This window comes from Molothrus aeneus, chromosome 6 (assembly GCF_037042795.1).
Source record: "Molothrus aeneus isolate 106 chromosome 6, BPBGC_Maene_1.0, whole genome shotgun sequence".
NCBI classification, from domain to species: domain Eukaryota; kingdom Metazoa; phylum Chordata; class Aves; order Passeriformes; family Icteridae; genus Molothrus; species Molothrus aeneus.
Genome location: NC_089651.1, coordinates 33,662,949 through 33,683,428, shown reverse-complemented (window position 1 = coordinate 33,683,428; position 20,480 = coordinate 33,662,949).

Sequence of the window (20,480 nt, the reverse complement as noted above, 5' to 3'; positions counted from 1 at the left end):
TGGAGAGTGGTGCAAAACAGAAAGTAGCCACAAGCCAGTCCTGCAGTTCTATGTGATGACATGGCCAAACCTGATGAGAAAAAAATATAAGTTCACGTACAACCTGATATTTGAAACTGGTGTGATCAACACATCAGTGCCACACTGATGCTGCTGTTTGCTGCTGTTAGATGGCAATAACTACAGCTCTGTGGTAGGCACTCACCTGTGATTATGTATGCAAGATAACATTCAGGCCCATTGTTAACATCTACTTTTAAAGGTTGAAAACCCTTCTTACCTCCAGTGAATGCTGCAAACAATTGATTCCCAAGTGAGCTATAAATAATGTTCACAGCACAGAGCCTGTGTACTGTACAAGTACTGCTTTAGTGGTACTGAATATTCAGAACCTGCTGCCTCTGGTAGCTATATGAGTCATGCTCTCGACAGGTTTAGGCTCCAGTAGCCCAGAGCCTAAGATCTGGTATGTGTTTTGGAGTTAGAGTATTTGCGGATTAGTGAATACCAGCCACAGGGCCACGTGTGATGTGGAAACTTGAAAGTACAAAGTGTCTATCCTGACATTCTAAATACTACTGCAAAACAATGCAAAATTATATGCTGGGAGGAGATGAGGAGAATGACTGACAAATGCTGCCAAATAGAAAGCAATTTGGGCAGCTAGAGGCCCTGCCTCCATCATGCGCAGGGCTTCTGCTGTAGAAAGATTTTTGAAGGAAAGACTGCAAGCATGGAAAATGGGATGAAGCTGGGTGTAGCGAGGATAGAATTTAGCAGATAAAGCTGCTAAAAGGTTTAGCATCATCAAAGCAAGTGTGGTAGAAGATGAGACCAGCTCTAGAAGGGCAGTTGCATGTTTCAGCCATGCTGATTTTTTTCTCCCTTGAAATTAGTTAACCAGGCCTTGACCTGTTTCCCTGTACCCTTCCCTGCAGGGTCAGAGTGCTTGGCTTGATCATGGTTCTAGGAGAGAAGGATCTTCCACATATTTCAAGCCAGAATGATGTAGTAAGTCTCCAACACCACCATCACTACAGTAAAGCCTTGCAGTCAGTTCCCTGTTTGGCAAGACAATAATAATAAGAAAATACAGCACATGGGTTAAGAAAGCTATCCCTCATTCTGGGAAGATTTACCATCTGGGTGGCAGAAGCATGTGAGATCATGGAGGTAAGAGTCGAGTAGTGATGTGGCTCTTTCTTCACTATGCTGGATCTCACATAGTGAACTCCACCAGAACCTGAAGTGCTGTGGTGCACACATGCCTTGGTTGCCTCTACATGAAATCAGCTCATGTTCACTCACATCTAGTATCTCCAGATCTGTGTGACAAGAATGCGTCCACATTTATGGGTGTTGAAAAATAACTCCTACATTTGCACTGTGTTTCTTGCCAGCAAGGTTGGCAGACTAAATCCTGCAGCTCTGACCTGTCTGGGAGTCTGCAACCTGCAAAGTGAACTGTTCAGCTACCTGCACAGTCCAGGTCAGCCAGTTAATGCACAGATCTGTGTTTATCAAAGACCTGACTGTGGTGCTAAAATTTCAATACATAAATCAAGCTACAGAATAAATATTTGGGGTTTGAACATTTGTTCTGAGGAATTCAACAAACAAAAGGCATAATCTACTTCTGATTATTCATTTTTTTAATATTTGCCCAGGCCAAGCTATCTTGAAGATCACTCAGCTATTGCTGCCGAAACCCAAGGTTATAGTAATTTTCAGAACTCATGATAAATGATGTCTTTGCTCTATGGGAATGAATAATTGCCTATAGAAACACTGTAATCTTGAGTTACAATTGGTAAAAAAAAATTCAGCTATTGCAGTGCATAACAAATTTTAAAAATGTTTTTACTGTCTTATGGTGCTGCAAAAATCTCTCCATAGGAACTATGGGAAAATGCTGAAGGTGATTTAACACAAATGCCACCACATGTGTGAAGGTTTGAATTGCATTATTTTGATCTGAATGCCAAAAATATATACGCAAGTTCTTTTTCTACCCTGACATAGCATCTGTAATTGAAATTTCAGGTCTATATTCAAGACTGTTTTCGACCCCTGAAGTAAGGACAAGAAGTTTGAATGAAAATAGAGTCCCGAGTTGAACCTTTGCCCTCTGCTTTACCCCATTCTGCTCATTATTCTGTTTCAATCTGCTGTTAAGGGATTCTCCCATCAGCTTGCAAATATCTAAACACTACATATAAAACTCTGTGTGTTCAAATAAAATTAATCTCCAATGTGCCACTTTATTTTTAGTGTACCAGTTGCTAACCGAGAAAAATAATGTTTGAGCTGTTCTTGAAGTCAGTAAAAAGCTTCAACTATCCTCCCATGAGATTTGTGAGTTGTGGGGTTAACATTTGCAGAAGAAGATTTAAAATCTATGCTGATTCTGGCCGGCAAAGGATTACAATACGGTCTTTTCACAGAAATACTGTAGATTGTTCATGTTCTTTTGGCTTTTCTAGGGCATGGTTGAGGACTCCTAAACCTGTTGTTATTTACAGGATATTGAATTTTGTTAAATTATGTCTTCACTGAGGGCTTTTGAGATATTTTTAGCAGAAGAGGAAGAAAAAGAGGTTATTAAAAGGGCAACTAGCAGATGATTTGGCAGCATTACATGTAAAGCACAAACACTGTCTTCTTCCACAGTTGCTTTTGCTGTTGATGTTCCTCTGACCAAAATATGTCTGATATTTACCTTGATCCATTTAATACCACAGAAAGGGAAATGGAGAGGGGAAAGAAGACTTTTTAACAATCACATTTTCTTACCTAAAAACTTAAAAATTTTATGGCAAACAACATGTAGACTGAACAAATATTAAGAATATTTTCAAACAGCTGGGATTTTAATTATAAAAACAAAGGTGTTTTTTACTGTTACTCATCAAATTATTTCTGCATATACTTGAAATGACACCACACTGATATGGTTTGTCTAATATATCCTCATATTGCAATTATCAGTGACATAGCCTCAATTAAAAGATATTACACAACAATGAAAGAAAAAGGCTTCTGTCTAGAATATAGATAAGTGGGGCTAGTTATAGGGAAAAAAAATTTTCATGTTTGCCAAGGACTATCAGATACTTTGGAAAAGAACCTGAAGAATGCCACTTCATTTTCCTTTCATTCTTTTCTTATGAACAAGCACAGGCAAAAAAGCTACAGGGTATGTATTGTAAGGTAATTATCTAGAAACCTAGATATTTTGAGGTATTCACGTAGATTGTCTGATTTTCATTTTAAAAAATCTAATTTGTATTGAGATTTTGTTTGCTAAACATGAGGAATATGTTCTACAAGCACCTGAAATATATACAGTAATTCTAATTCCTCTGGTGCTTTGGACAAAAGAACTCCATCAGGCAGACTCCTCATTGCCCTGAGCCTTCAGTGATACTGTATAAGATACCACTAAATTACTATAGAGTCTTCCTGTGGTTCAAAAATTGTGAGAGAGCTTGGCAAGAGGCAGCCTCACTGACAGTGATCTCCTGAGCACCTCACATGGCTGTGGCTCAGATGCAGACAAGTGGCTGATGAGCAATGCCTGCACAAGCTATTTTAAAGCTGCAGACATAGAGAAGGGCTTAAAGAACCTTGAAACTAACTGGGATATCAGTGAAAATGAAAGGATCCCAAAAGTATCTGAGAGATTTATTTTTATCCTTTGGTGAAATTACAGATTCCATTATTTAAGAGGATGTAAGATTAGCTATGGTAAGAAATTACATGAAACCCTGTCAAAATTTTATCTGCCAGTTCAATTATATCAATTAATTTAAACGCAAAGATCTGTAATGGGTGGGTTTTATCATGTAAACTGATAGATGCCAGAAATTAAATTAAAAAGTTATTGCATAAATGAAAGGGTTGTATTTTTCTACAAAATGTAATTAGATGTTAAGTGATATTTTGCCTAGACAAAAATGCTGTAAAAACATAGAATTATTTATTTGAAAAATAACATTAGCATCATCAAGATCAAACGTTAACCTTACACTGCTAAGTTCACCACTAAACCGTGTCCATAAGAGCCACATCTACACATTTTTAAAGCACCTTCAGGGACAGTCACTCTGCCCCTTCCTTGGGCAGCCTGTTTCAATGCTTTCACCCTGTTGGTGAAAATCTTTTACCTAATATCCAATCTACACCTCTCCTGGCATAACTCAAGGTCATTCCTTCTTGTTCTGTCACTAACTCCCAGCTGGCCACAGCCTCCTTTCAGGGAGTTGAAGAGTGTGATAGTCTCCCCAAGAGTCCTTTACTCCAGGATAAACAATCCCAGTTCCCTCAGTCACTCCTCATAGGATTTAGCCTGTAGACACCTCACTAGCTTTGTTGCTCTACTGATTTCCTCTTGCTGTACTGAAATGTAATTTAATTTCCTATCACTAATGTTCTCTAAAGTTTTTAATGCAGAATAACAGACCTAAAGAAAGTTTTCTTAATATTAATTACTATAATGAGAGAAAATGTCATTACACTTGTATTTTCAGAATTGAAAAGAGAGCATACTTTCAGTGCTACAAAAATGTGTCTGCTACATATTCAGGTGCTTCCAGTGCTAGAAAAATTTAAAGGTAATAAATGGAGCAGTAACAAAACACTAAGAAAGATGAGAAAATTGGCGTTTATTAACGACAAGCTTCAAGTTTTGATTTTGTTGGTGCTGAAAGCCATTCCAAAAAGGCCTATTAGATATTTGTTGATAACAGGTCATTTCCGTTAGTGTCTAGAATTTTCTTTGTACAGAGTTTTTAGCATCTGATTCACTGTAAAGAAGTAAAAGACTCCACATTCCTAAAGGTCCCAGTGACAAAGTCTTTTGGAAAAACATGAAAATGAAAAGTCACACTTATCTGAATACCTTAATGATATACAAAGCAAGAATATTCCACAACTCAAGGACTGGAGTGTGAGGTGCTGCACCTGGGTCAGAGCAATCCCAAGGACAAATACAAGCTGGGCAGAGAATGGATTAAGAGCAGCCCTGCCCAGAAGGACTTGGGGGTGCTGCTGGCTGAGAGGCTGCACATGAGCCAGCCATGGGCACTGCCAGCCCAGAGAGCCAAACGTGTCCTGGGCTGCATCCACTTCTGGGGCCTCCAACATAAGAATGACGTGGACCTGTTGGAGTCAGGACCAGAGGAGGGCCACATGCGTGGGCAGAGGAACGAGCACCTCTCTAATATGGAGAGACTGAGAAAGTTGAGGTTGTTCAGCCTGGAGAAGAGAAGGCTCTGGGAAGAGCTTATTGTGGCCTTCCATTACCTAGAGGGGGCTAAAATAAAGCTAGAGACAGACTTTTTAGAAGGACATGTAGAGATAGGACAAGGGGGGATGGCTTTAAGCTAAAAGAGTGGAGACTTAAAATAGATATAAGGCAGAAATATGTTTACTTTGTGGTGGGTGAGGCACTGGCACAGCTAGCCCAGAGAAGCCATGGATGTCCCATCCCTGGATGTCTCCAAGGCCAGATTGGATTGAGCTCTGAGCAACCTGGTCTAGTGGAATTTGTCCCTGTTCATGGCAGGGGGCTTGGAACTAGATAGTATTTAAGGTCCCTTCCAGCCTAAACGATTCTATGATTCTATGACTCCTGGCTTCTTGGCTTCAGGAACATTTTTTATTATGAACAGGAAACATTTAGGAAGCATTTATACTTATTTTCTTCCTCTTTTTTTCTTGCTATATCCTACATGGTGGTACACTTAGATCTGGATTCATTCCTGACACCTTAAAATCCCATATAAATCTTGCTGCAGCAACAGAAGATGCCAACTAGCTTTTCTGAAAATGGCATCCCAGCATCATGTGCAGCTGTGTGACCATGTAGAGAGCCAGGGTTATCAGAAGTGAATAATGATTCTGTTACCCAAATGAAACCTGTCCATGTGTCAGACAGCAAGTAGAGTCATATCTTTAGCATCAATATCTAAACATTTTGGAAAGAGCATAATTAACACCTTTGGAAAATCTTATCATTTAGGACAAGGGCTGCTGTTAGGCAATGGTAAAGCCAGTGAGTGTTGCCTTATGATATACTGTGCAGACCTTATACTGTGAGGAATGTTTGCAAAGATCCCCAATCAGATATTATATTTCTTGTGCCACAAAAGTAATTGAAAATACATTGTGAGGTATCATAACTTAAAAGATGCTCCATACATTCATCTTTATGAATTCACATTGTGGAAAGAAGCCTGATTCTTTCACTTATTTTTAGTGAAAAGTTTTGAAAAAGTATCTTCCTTCCTTCTGTGTCAAAATGTAGGTACTGTAGGAAAACACTGGACAGCTGAACTAAATGAATGGTTGAAAAAATCAGCTCAGGACTGGTCAGTCATAATTGTATGCCTTATTACCTCTCTAAAAAAAAAACACAAAAAACCCTGAAAAGTCAATTACTTTGTAATTTCCATGAAAACATGACTAATTTTTTTCTCAGGAACACCTTTTCATTGTGCTGTGCATGCCAAATGTGGAAACTTCAGCACAAGCAAACATGGAATCACCTGTCACTCATTTCTTCCAAGACAACTTGAGAGAAAACACATGCCAAATGACCCTTCTGTGTAAGATGGAAGAAAAAACTACACTGTGTGCTCCTAAATGCTATAATTCAGATTTTTATTGTGCAGCAAAAAGTGCTTTTGTAGAAAGAAAACCATCACTATCACCAGAAGCCCAAATAACTGAATATGCTATAACTTTTTTTTTTCTGTGCAAATTCACTATGCCAGATAGGGGATAAAAAACTTATAGGAAGGGAACAGGCTATTTCATACAGAACTTGCACTTTCAACTCACAGAAGAAAATTTTCTTTCAGAAAGGAGAATTTTATATCTTAAAGAATTAGAAATGGATTCAGGAATAAGATCATGCAGTAGAACACTCTCAGTTTTCCTACAGAGCTGGACCAGGAAATGTGAAAGGCAGAATAGCACACAAGAATTTTCACACCCAGTTACGCAACAGTTGTGGGAAAGTCTCCACTGGTGACAGTCTTTAGCCTCTTTGTAAGACCATATGTTTTTAAACAGCACCAACAGTCTCAGGTTTTTAAAGGAGAAATAACAATCCAGGACAGCAACTCACAACTGTTTCTGGTAAGCAAGAAGTAATATATAATGTCATACCTAATCTTTCAAGGTCATAGGATAGTGAGATACTGATATGTTTTCCAAAATGAATCTAATAAAGAACTTTCTTATTATTAATAAACATATATTCTAGAAATATATGCATGAAAATATTACACAATTTTCGATATATATTCTGAGCCAGATTATTTGGATAACTGAGTACTTCCACTTGTGTCAGTATTTTTAATGCTGTTCTCCTTCTGCAGTGTAGAATGGTGATTTTCTTTTCAAATGATTACTAATGAGATGGAGATTTCATGTCTCTATTTTTAAATCGAAAGGTACAATTGTGTCCTTAAAGAATGCCACTGGATAGCACAAAGTAAAAGATCCTCTGTTTATAAGGAGTATTTTAGTTTTGCTATTCTTTTGGACATCAATATTTCTTTATTAATAAATATGCTGTCTAAGTTCTAGGACTGGAATAGATTAGAGCAGGGTTTAGGAAGGGATTTAGTAGCTTTGTCTCGTCTTTTCACTCCAAAAAGTTTTGGTTTTTTTCTTCCTCCAGCACAGAGGACTGTAAACCTAACCATACGCATTGGCTGTGTGGATGGTTACTGGGTTTGCTGTCCACTGACTTGACTGTTTATTTTCCTGCACTTCACTGTCTGTAGGTCTCCTCACTTGATGAGATTGGGAGAAAGAAACACTGGGAATCTTCTGCTTGAAGTCATTTGTCATCAAAGCTAGTGAGGAAGTTGCTAAAAAATAACCTGCTTTATAGAGAAAAACGGAGCAGAATCTGTCTCAGAACTGTGGAGGAGAAGTCTAAAACTCAAGATGTGCTTGTGCCACCCCCAATAGCAAATAGCAGCCCCTAAGGTGTGTGGGAGGCCTTAGGAAATGGTCACTGGATACTTAAGAAATTTACTGACCTTCAGATTGAAGAGAATACTGAGGAAGGGCAAGATGTAGAAGGTGGGCCAGCAGAATTGAACTCTTACTATGCTGTAACAGCTGTTGCTATCAAAGTGAAAACATTTCCATTCCTTTGATTCCCACTCAGCCTGAACATAATCCTATGGCCTGGCCAAGGTAAATAGCACATACATCAGGCACACCATCACAACACTTTTATTAGATGGCAATTGTATGAATTGCATCACTTGAAATGTCCACAAAAATAATTTCTCTCTCCTAATTGACTCTAATGACCTATTTGTTTGGCTAATTATTTTGTGAAGAAAATCTTCTCTCGCCTTATGCCATAAAATTACCATGAAAATGTCCTCAACTTGCTGCACTACACTATATACTTGGCAAAAATATTCTCCACCAGTATAAAGAAAGGCTTTAAACATGTCACTCCTTATTAATATCACAGCATTAGAAACCAGAGACAAAAGGGAGGAGGGCAAAATTGTTGTTGCTTTATTTAGAAACAAAGTACATGGGGGGAAAAATGTCTCACTCATTACAAGGCACATGGTGATGTCACATTCCACAACAATTTCGGTGCAAGGAATACAACAGTCTGTATCTGCTAATTTTTATAACACTTAACACTAACTGGAGCAGAAGGAAAATACTTATTTCCCTTTAATGCTAAATATAGGAATCCTATGGAGCCTGTAGGTAAATTCTTGTTATCTAAGGAATCGCTCATTACTCAGTCAAGTCTGCACAGGAAGACAAGGCTATCACACACGTTTGAGATGCCTGATAGTGGCTGTTTAGAAAAGTATGACCTGAGCTCATTCTTAGGATAAATTACCTCTTACAGTGTGTTCCTGAGCAAAGCACAGTCTGCATGTCAGCTGCAGGGCAGATGGTTCTGTATGAATGATACCTGTATGCGCACAGTGCCTCCCAGAGCCCCCTTTCCTGTAAAAGGAACCTTGAATGGTCAAGAAAGAAAACTGATGCAGTGCAGTCCCAAGTTTTCCACAGTCTGTGCAGCTGGAAACTGAAGCTGCAGAAGGAGCCAGTCAGCCTGCCATCTAAGTGCAGCCAAACAATGGTAACAGAACCTCAGTACACTGAATTATTGTGTACATAAAGGCGTGCAATCTTATGTGACATGAGTACTCAGAGGAAAGGGTATTTTATTGATTTGAATCATGAACACCTCCTGGCAATATTATGATGTTGACAAGATATTCAGTTCTGTACCCACATTATAATACACCCATTGTATGCATTAATTTTTAGTCAGAAGGCTACTAGTTTTTATATAACTTCTTTGCCACACTTTTTTTTCACCTTGCCAGATTTATAATAGTGGGATTTTTAATAGAAATTTTTAGAATTTAAATAATTTGTCATCCACAAATGTAGCAGACATGAGAACAGAACCAACACCTTCAGATACTGATAGCTAAATTATCAGTGCTTTTAAAAAGTTATTTATTCTGACAGTACATAAAGGAGTCTGACAGTAACTGCTGATATGAGGAAGCACAATGTTATCCAACACATACATATAAATAAAATATACAATTCAGAAAGTTCTGCCTGGTTGAAATCTATTTCAGCTGTTTTGAAAAAGTATAAGGCGATAAATAGGCTAAATATGAGCTACTTCACTGTTTGAGTCCATGGGTGATAAATACTCCTTAAAAACCATGAAAGTGATGGACACTTGAAATATAAAACACAATTTTCACTGTGCTTTCCCTGGTTTGTCAAGATTCTGCAAACAGCAAATGTTCAGTCATACATTTGAAAGCATACAGCACTATTTCTGCCTCCAGCATCTTCAAGATAATCAGAACACCATGTGACTGCAATTATTGACTACTGGACAACATCACTTGCAGGTTATTCAAAGTGTTTCAGCATGTTTTCTGTTCTTGCACAACTTATAGGCTGGTACTGTACCAAGCCTGCTGAACTTTAGGGGTATGTGCTGTAAAAAGAAGTATGGTACAAACATTTCTTAGAGTAGACAGTTCAAATATTGTATCAACCTGAAAGAAGGGTGTTTCAAGGAGAAGGGATCCCCAGCTTTTGGACCACAATTCTTTTGTGGAGGGTAGCAGTTGTTTAAAGACTGGAATAGTGAGATGAGCTGTGCTGAGTCTAGCTGGACAATGAATCAGAGTGCTGTGGCAGGGAGATTGTGTCTTAATTTATAGTGATAAACAGAACCACAAAGCAGAATACTATGAAAGGTGAAGATCACTCTCTGGTCAGTGAATGCAAAGAAGGAAGCAGTGATTTCTAAGTTGTCATGTTAGTCCAGAGGATTCTGGGCGTTTGATGCATTCAGTAGATACTCAAAAACAAACTGCATCTTACCCTGGGCCTAACTGTAAAAAGACCTATACAAATGTTTAATATTACATTGATGCTGTAGACATTTTTAAGACATTTGCTAGAATGAGTGACCAGGGTCCTCCCTCTACGACGCAAGCTTACATCCATACGTTATTAACAAATCTCCAATATACGACAAATCAAACAAGCAGAGTATTAAATATCTTGTTAACCCGATAGAGGAGCGTCCACTAAGAAAGATTAAAACCTGTAAAAGGTTTTAAAATGCATGTCTTCTTTCCACTTCTACATCAGAAACTGGGCATAAACATTGACTGACAAGTTATCTGATGATAGATTATAGACTGCACATCTGGGGATTTAAATGTCCCAAGTAAAAAAGATTCCCAGTCCTCAGAAGAACTGTAGAAGTTAAAAATTTCTCGTTCTAATGCCTCCAAGATTGAAATGTCCAGGCTCAGTTTTCCCCAGCTGCGTACACTCTTGTGTGAGTGCTGATGGGCTCAGCCATCCATGGGATGCAGAGAGAGACAGTGCTCACATTACGGCACCACAAATGTGTTGTATCCTCATGCCTCGTGCAAGAGGGGAATTTGGTAACCAAAGCTCCTCATAGCTTAAAGCGAACTGCTTGGCAAACTACTGGTTATGCTCTTTAGTTTCTTCAGTTGTGCTGAAAACTAATGGGGATACTGATTCCTACTACAGGCATTTTAGAAATGGTTTTGATGCTGGGAAAAAAAGGTGCCCAACCCTTCCCAGCATTTGAATGCTGTGTTAAATCAATCTTTCTTCTTTATGGGGGAGGCCCAAATACACCTTTAGTGAGTGTTACAGTAAAGTCATTACTGCTTTGGGGATTAATAACCGTTAATTTGCTTATTTGGTGAGGGAGAAGAATGATAATATGCTAAAAACACAGCCATAAGAGTGAGAAGAATGGATTCTATTTTTCTCTCTTCATGTTACTTTAAATTTCTCTTCCATTTCTACAAAGAAAGAGCCAGTTTTAGTTTACATGAGTCGAAAGACTTGGTGCAATGAGTCTTTTAAAAGAGGGTATTTTGATACTTGTATAAACAGTGCCTAAAAATATTTTAGCATGCTATTTCCATTTTTAATTAGTAGTATTCAGCCAATCCCCATTTATTCACAGATTTTGCAAACTTTTTCTCTCTATTTTTAAGGGAACCATGAAAAATCTAAAGAAACCAGATAAATTTAGAAAAATCTAAAATTGATCTCTGACTTAACCTCTCCTGATAAAGTAATACAAAAACCATGGCCCTTGGGGTAGCTACAAAATGGGCTTCATAGTGGTAACCTGCTTCATGTTTTTTGCTTATAAAAGTTACACAAAGGCTAAGAACATTGGGATATATAAAAATATTGAGACATGTAAACATCATACGTCTGGACTGCAGTTAAGGGAGAGAGAAAGGAGCCTCCAGCGAGCCATTCATTCCGCTTAAAATAATTGGTTGCTTGAGAATTGCAGAAATAATTGTTCAACCCTTTCTCTTCCCAGAGATGGACAAGTAGCTTAGAAATTGCACTTAATTTTCAGCAGATGAAGTGCGTTGCTATGGAAAAGAAAGTAGAATTAGTTTTCAGTTTTTCTTAAACCTAGGAAGTTCAAGTTTGAGAGGTTTCTACCCTCTTTGGTGTGAATATTTTAGTATTTTTCTGCTTATCATACTATTTCTGTCAGCTTGTTCTAGGTTTCTTCAGATTGGCTGTGAGTTCTTGGCTGCATGCTAATACAGCTCGAAAATAGGTCCCATATGGTTCTGGACACCACCCAATACTAAAATCAGAAGGATGGTGAAGGAATTCAAATCTATCCCATACTCAAAAATCTGAAAGCACTCAGATTCAAAGTTCTTTTTTGTCTGGGCTCTACTTAACATCAGAAGTCTAAATGTAAAACACATGACAAGAGGAAGACAATGCGGGGAGAGGAAAGAGTGAGTAGGCAGAATTCCACTTTGCAAGGCCAGGAATAGATTTGCTGCTGTGAGCAGATCTGCCGCTAAACACGGGCACAATGCTGTAAATATCCCAGCATGGCACTATCAGCATCTTACAAAAGATCACACCAGGACAATACTGATGTGGTCTCTCTACTGTACACAGCTCCAGCAAGAAAAGACGGGAGAGTTGCCATCATCCTCATGCATTTTATGCTGTGAAAAGACTGCAAGATATTTTTATAGCTGTCTGGTTTCCCTCTTTTCCTTTAGGCGTCTTTCCTCAGGCAGCCTTCCAAATGGAAGGCCATCATACAAAAAAGTAAACAAATAAAATAACTGGATTAGCACCTCACATAAAAAATGTAGGAATTCTAAAGAAGCAGGTTAGAAATATGAGGCTTGCAAGGCTTGCAGTTTGAAAGGTCAGAGGGCAGCTAAAACCTGGCAGCTAATCTCCCATGTTCACTGACAGTGTCCTAAACCTGCCTTTTAATGCTTTATTCTTGAAAGGCATAGAAAATAGTCAGTAATTACAAAAAAATTGAGGAACGTGACATTCTTTGCTTATTTTCAGTTTTTCTTCAGTGGTGCTTCATTCAGGATCAAGCCTTTATAATCCATGTGATTTGCAGGTACATGGAGAGTAAAAGATTTGCAAAGCTCTTCAAAACAAATTAGATAGGACTGAAATTATTGGCATCATTGACCATGGTTAATGCCCATTGTCATTGGCCAAATTGGTTTTGATGGAATCAGATCCAAGTAAGAATTTTTACAGGCCAAAAGCAGCATTTCTTCAAGATTTACTTGGAAGCATGCATTGTTCCTCTCTTCACTGCTGCCCATGACTCATCTTCTAGAGCACTGTAACTGCTGGAATTCCAGAGGAAAATGTTTCCAACCCATTTCGTGCATGAGTGGGAGGACTGAGAGAATCCATAATACTACACTCTTCTTGGAATACAAATATTGCCAGCACAAGGATTAGGATAGATGGGAATTATTAAGGCCAGCTGATTCAATGTAGGATTTCCTCTCTCATCTCATCTCTGAACAGACACATGTTCTTTTTGCATGGCTTACAAGGTTCATGCAAGGGACAGTATCACAACCCCATTTATCCTGAAACTACTGCTGTGACCAAAGACAGGATTTTCACTAATACAAGGCAATACTAAGTTGTTATTTTTTTTCCTGGAGCAACAGAAAGAACCAGTTAGGTAAATGAAGATATTTTTAAAGACAATTAGAATATAGAATATAGAATATATTTTCATGTAGAACCTTCTACATGAAAAGAGGTGAGAAGTGGACAAAAAAAAAAAGATGACTGAATTAAGCTAGAATGGGAAGTGGAATAATATTAGTACTAATATTATTAGAAAAGAGGGTGATTTAGGCATACACAACTGGGAGCAGAGAGATGTCTTAGGAAGGCCAGAATAAGGGGAATAGTAGCATTTAGACACCATTCCAAAAGGGAGAGAAAAATCTGGAAATTCTTTCTGACAGTTAGGAAGAGAAATCACAAAAAGAGTAGGATGTGAAATTGTAGAAAAATTCAGGAAAACTAAATAATTCTAGAAAAACTTTACTGTTGTTCAAGGTATCTGAGTTGTAGATATTAATGCTATAGTGTGAATCCTACTTTGCATCTTGTTTTGCTTTTCATTTCTCATCATGTAGAATCTTTCTGGTACTCAATGCTTCATTGTGTCACTGGGAAAGAAAGAATACAGGTTTTTCTGCTGATCTCAATCCCTCCAGCTATTCTGAATTTTGTCAGGTTTTTTTATTTATGTACTGCCTTTGTGCATGGCAGCATAGCCTTACCAGAAAGCTCATGGTAATATGTAGAAAATCTTCTCATATAATTCTGCATCATATTTGCCCTGAAAAATCAAGACTTGAATGTTTCTATGTATACATATCTAACAAGGACTCAATCAGTGAGGTAAGAAAGAAGGGCAATGAGAACTCATTATTTCAGACCTGATAGACTTTGGCAGCTCTGCAAGAGTGACAGACTTGTTTCTTGAAGAGCAGAAGGTCATGAACAAACATAAGGTGGATGTATAAGAAATATAATATTTCATATTTAATTCCACATATCCAAGGAATTGCACACACTGATTGACCAGGAGAGAGAGAAAGAAGCATAGGCTTTCTGCAGAAGTATTCATCAAGCAGGAAACAGAGTGGCTGGTGTTGCAGAGTGTGGGGTGAGAGACCTCACACTGAGGGAGATAACAGGAAGAATATAATGTGAGTTGGTAGATTAAAGAGTACAGAACTGATTAATTAGGTGGGACTTGCAATATTGCACTGTGGCATTACTGCAGGCAAAATAGAGAGCACTTCTTGAAGGGTGTGATCAGCAAGTTGGGTTTTTCTCAGATTTTTCACTTAAAATGTGCTATGTTATTCTTGTATCAGGGAAGACGGTACAGATCACAGTTGCACCATCCTCAGTAAAGTAGCAAAAGATCCAGAGTCCAAGTGTTGTGGGTTAATCCTGACCAGCAGCTCCGGCACATAGAGTCTCTTGCTCACTCACTCCAGTGGGATAGAGGGGAGAATTGGAAAAGTGAGAACACCAGGGAGTTGAGATAGGAACAGTGTAATATGGAAAGGGGAACTAATCCTGTTTATGCAGGCAAAGTAAGGAATTAATTCACTGACAGGCAGCAGTTCAGCCATTTCCAAATAAAAAGGGCTCCATCATGCCTAATAATTACTTGGGAAGACAAATGCTCTAACTCCAAATGTCTACCACCCTTCCTCCTTCTTTCCCTAGCTTTTTATTACTGAACAGAAAATTGTGTGGCATGAAATACTCTTTTGGTCAACTGGGCTCTCTCACTTTCTTGTGTACCCCATTTCCTTGCGTACCCCCAGCCTGATTGCTGTTAGGTTGTGGGTGAGAAATCCCAGCATCACAGAATGGCTCAGGTTGGAGGGGACCACAGTGGTCATCTGGTCCAACCTCCCTGCTCAAGCAGGGCCATCCTAGAGCACGTGGCACAGGATTGATCCAGACAGTTCCTGAATATCTCCAGTGAGACAGACTCCACAACCTCCCTGCACAATCTGTTCCAGTGCCCAGTCACCATCACAGTAAGGAAGTTCTTCCTCACATCCAGGTGAAACTTGCTGTGCATCAGTTTCTGCCCATTGCCCCTTGTCCAATTGTTTGGCAGCACCGAGAAGAGCTTGAGGCTGTGTAAGCACTGCTCTGCAGTACAATAACAAAAACACTGCTGGGTTATCCATTACTGTTTTGTTCACAAATATGAAAAATAGCAACCTACCAGCTGATATGAAGAAAATTATCCTTCAGCTCTGTGAAAAAAAGAGGGTGTGTCCATGTTATCTTTTTATTACAAAATGTGGGAACTTATTGAGAATTAACTTGGCAAACAAGGGATAAGGAAAGGAAACAGATATCTGCATGTGCAAGAGAGGACTAGCAACATCTCCTGCCCTTACTTTTTGAGCATGTGTCTTTTTATGATCTATGGGGAGCTCTCTGTCACACAAATGGAGCTTCCTTTTCAGTATGGGTCTGGAACTGCCACCATCAATATTGCCAGCTCTCAGGGCAGGGACTGTCACGCAATGGGGGAAATGGCTGAAGCAAAACCAACCCCTTAGCACTTCTCCCCTCTGCACTTGCCTTCAGGGATGCCTTGGATGAGTGCTCAAAGATTATATAACCTGGCAGCAGCTCTTTAGGCTGGTTTGTGAGCCTACAATATCTGCTATGGCTTGCTCTGAGTAAAACAGATGTGCCTATTCAGAGTTATTTAAATACTTCTGTCATGGATGTAGCTTCTCTCAGAAGCCAGGAATCATCAAAAGTTCACATTTTTTTCTAATTAAAACAGTTTGCAATAATTAAATTTTATGTGCCTGTGTTTCTGCTTCGAAAAGGCTAAATAGTTGGCAAACATCCTAAAGCAGGATTAGACTGCAGACCAGCTCAGACAATGCTCCCAGGCATCAAGGATGTACTGCAGAATCAGTTTAATAAAGTCTGATTAGATTACTTTCTCCGGTCAATTTGAAGCACTGTGGCCATGGGATAAATCATCTTTTTATCTCACCACGCTGCTCTTTTTCTTTGCTGAATCATATTTTAAAAGCACTAAACATATTTTGTAATTCTATTTATTTACAGATGCAAAAACGCATAACCTCATGAATTCCCTTTTGTCCCCATGCCATTTGATATCATATCTCAGTTGAAAGGACCGACTTTGCTTGCAAAGTCTGTACTCAGGTTTCCTTCTTAATATATCTCTTTTCCCTCTACAGAAATAACCTTGTTAGTATTACAGGAAAACAGTCCTGAATCTCTTATCTTGGTTTGTCAAGACAACCGCTTGTACTGAAAGCAGCCGTAAAGTTAGCTGCTACTGACAAATTACTAGTATAAGCAGGGTGTTGATCTCCAGACATTTGTATTAATGTGTACATGGATCTGATTATCCTTAAACTTGATTCATTGCATGCAACGTGGAACAAATAGAGAGGTTTTCAGAATAGAGTCTAGAACTCTTTTGTTTTAGTTTTCAATGCTTACAGCAACAGAGATTGCATTTTGCTGGTTTCCTAGCTAATGCCATGACTAATATAAGCTGTATTTAAGGATTTAACTCAACACAAAACATGCCTTCCTCCAAACTCTTCTTATCATGGTGTGTTAAACAGACCTTAGCAGCCAGATCAGGTCCTTGAAAATGCATTGCTCCAATCTGGTCTGCCTTTCACCAGTCTGTGCCAATCAGTTTTTCAGTCTCTGATGTGGTCTGGACTCTCTTATGTTGATATAAAAACTCTGCTGTATTGTGTACATTTGCATTCCATTTACCATTGGAATAAGGAAATATTTCACCTTCCTCTAAATTTATTATTTCTATATAATACCATATTCAGAAATAGATAGTGTTCCCCAGGGAGTCTGGAATAAGATTCAGTAAAACTACTTGTAGTACCTGAAGGTGATAAGAACATATGGTGTCCAAACCAAAGGCCATCTTCTATATCAGGGAACAACCTTGTGAAATGCTGATAAAGTTTCTGTCTCATTGTTAAATTCTGAACAAGGCTTTTCAATGGTTTGCAGGCTCATTCAAGTGAAATGGCTTAGGATGAACTTAAAAAAAAATTTTAAAATAATAATTGTCTACTGTCACAACAATGAAGACTTATGAAAAATAAAGGGGAAGAATAAAATCAAGTATTTCCAGAGTTCCAATTAAAATGCATCGTTGCAGTTTATATCATTAAGCTGATAATATAAAACAGATTAAGCCCATGTGGTCTGTTCACACATTCTTGTGTTCATATGTTCTTCTAGTTTATTTTTTTCTAACATAATTAACCTATAATTTTCCTCAAATTACATTTATGCACTGCTTTCAAGTCAGGTAGTAACATATGGATAGAGAAATGAGGGGGAAAGAAAGAGAAGCAAAAGCTTTCCCTCATATTTTCTGGGGAGTCCTCAAAGACTAGATAATGAGCCCTGACACATCCTGTCAGGTTGCTGCTAAAAATTAAAAAAGAAATCAGACTGCAGTACTCATATGGTGGCTTTTTTTAGTAAGCTTTTTGCAATTTTCTCATTTGGCACTAGCTACCATTAATAGCCAGTGTACAGTAAATAAAATATATATCTTATGCTTCTAAAGGGAGATGCAACGTATATACAGTTTGAAAGACTGAGATGTGTAGTCTGGCAAACCATGTTTCCTTAGTTTCCTCTGAGAAATTTGTTCTCCTGTGAAACTTTCTGAAAACTGAACATTGATGCACTTTGTAGCCTGGATTTTTGGGACTCATCTGCTTGCTAGGGAAATGTCACTAGATGCTGTTAAAACTTGGTTAGACCTTACAAACCAACTCACTCAGCAAAACATGTTAAAATAATCTGGATAGGAGCCAGAAGAGATGAGACAGGATTATTTAAATCTAATATGTGTTAGAATACAGCTTAAGTCCTCTGACCCTAATCACTTTCCACCGGAGTACGTCAAATTGGGATCCTGGGACAATTTGCGTAGGAGTCTGAGTAAATGTACTAGCTTTGCCCTACAGAAGAATTCATGGAAAATTCTTCCACGAAAAAACATGGATAGTCTCATCATATTAGTTCCAGAGGTTTTTTATATGCATGAGAAAGCCCAGCATAAAAACTTCAGCACTGGTTCTGACCCTGAAGTACCCATACAGTGAATGAGGAAATGTGCTGCACCTTTAACAGCTTCTGATGCTGCTCTTTTTCACATTGCCTCATAAAGTTAACTTTGTGTAATAATAATTTCTGTATAGTTTGTAGGCTTTCATTTTCTTTAAGCATTCTCTTAGAATTCTGTTTGCTTTCAAAACTTCCTTTCTCAGCTAATGATCTGGAAAAAGCTGAGGTGGGCTTGGATAACGTGATCCTCTCTGCTGTGCATTGTTAGAGAAAAGTCAATCAGGTCATGGTAATGACATTGCTTTAATGAGGGAATTGAAATTCTTGAGAGAATTGTGACAGGGGAATACTCAGGAGTGCTTTGGACCCCTCCAATTACCTCTTTTACTCTAAATAAACCGTGTGCCTTGAAGTAACTAGAGAAGATCACTAGTGCTGACACCCAGGGTTGTTTATTTGGCACAGATACATTTATTCCTGTTTGTTCCTGATGGGGGTTATTAGATAGGTTGGAGGTAAAAATGTCAATTTTTCACTTTGCTTTACCTGATTTTCCATTTTTTCATTATTACATTTATTTTTCTTGGGGTGTTCAGAATAACACAGTTCTCAAAGCAAGATTGAGCAGCTGGCCAACAAGCCACTTGCAAAGAGCCACATTTCTGATAGTTTAGTCATATAGGTGTTCATAAATAGTGCTAAACATTTTACTGTGTTTAATCATGTAAAGCTAGTTGGGTAAGTAAACAATTAGATTTAAAGGTATCATTCCTGAGGTACCTCCTAGCTGGTTTTTGCCTCTTTTGTGTCACAGGAATCAATGCAGCTAGGTTCTTCCAACTTAGGAATATTCTATGAAAAGCATCAAAAATACAAGGCCAGTTGAAATAAATATTACCTGGATCTTAAAGATACATCTCTTTAAGATATTTATAAATCTATTTTACATTTATATTTATACATATAAATCATTAATTGTAAATCTTTAAGATTTACAATTAAAATATATGTATATATACCATTGGAAGATTTGTGGTCTATTTTGATACTGATAGAAAGAATACAAGATGATTTTTCGGAGCAATGAGTTCAAAAAGAAATGTATGTTTAGAAGACTAATGTGTATAGGAGGGTGCTATTTTAAACTGACAGCAGCCAAATGTCTCTGCAGTATTTGACTTTCTGAATGAGATGAATTTGGTCATCTCTGACAAGCTTTTAAAAAGCAACTGCAGCTGTGACAGTCTGTTTTTTAAGTTAACATTTTCTGTTATTTTGTCTGAGTGAAGTTTCTTGCAGGGTAACATAACTGTGGAAACATTTCTGCACTCAAAACAAAAAGCCAAGAAACTCCTGGCTTTTCAGCAGAACTGAAGCATTCTAGAAAGAATTTCACCTGAGATACTGCAGTGGCAGCATTTACTTTTGTGAATGAGAGCTACTATTTCCACTTAGGAAGCAATTCCCATTAGCCTGTACATTAAGGACTTTTAAAAAGGTTCCCTATTCCCTCACAAAATCCTTCAATTTCTCAATAATTAAAGTAACACAATTCTCAATGATCTAAATAATATAATAGAGATGAATAAATAATTTGATCACATTTGATTTTTTTTAATTGTTATTTATAGTCTCACAAGAGACAAAAATGTTTATCCTAATCAGTGTCTCTTATTGTTCAGCTGTTCTTGGTATGTATAACGAGGCTGTGACTTTAAATTCTCTCTAGATACAAATTCATATTTATTTTGAGGCTTAGACTAGAATCCATATCAGAATCAGCCATAGTACCATGACAGTGAATGTAATTTATGTCAATCATCTGTTTCAGGTATCTGTCTCATTTCAATACAACTTTTCTGGAAGGAAGAAATCCTTCATAGATAATAAAAACAAACTTCAGT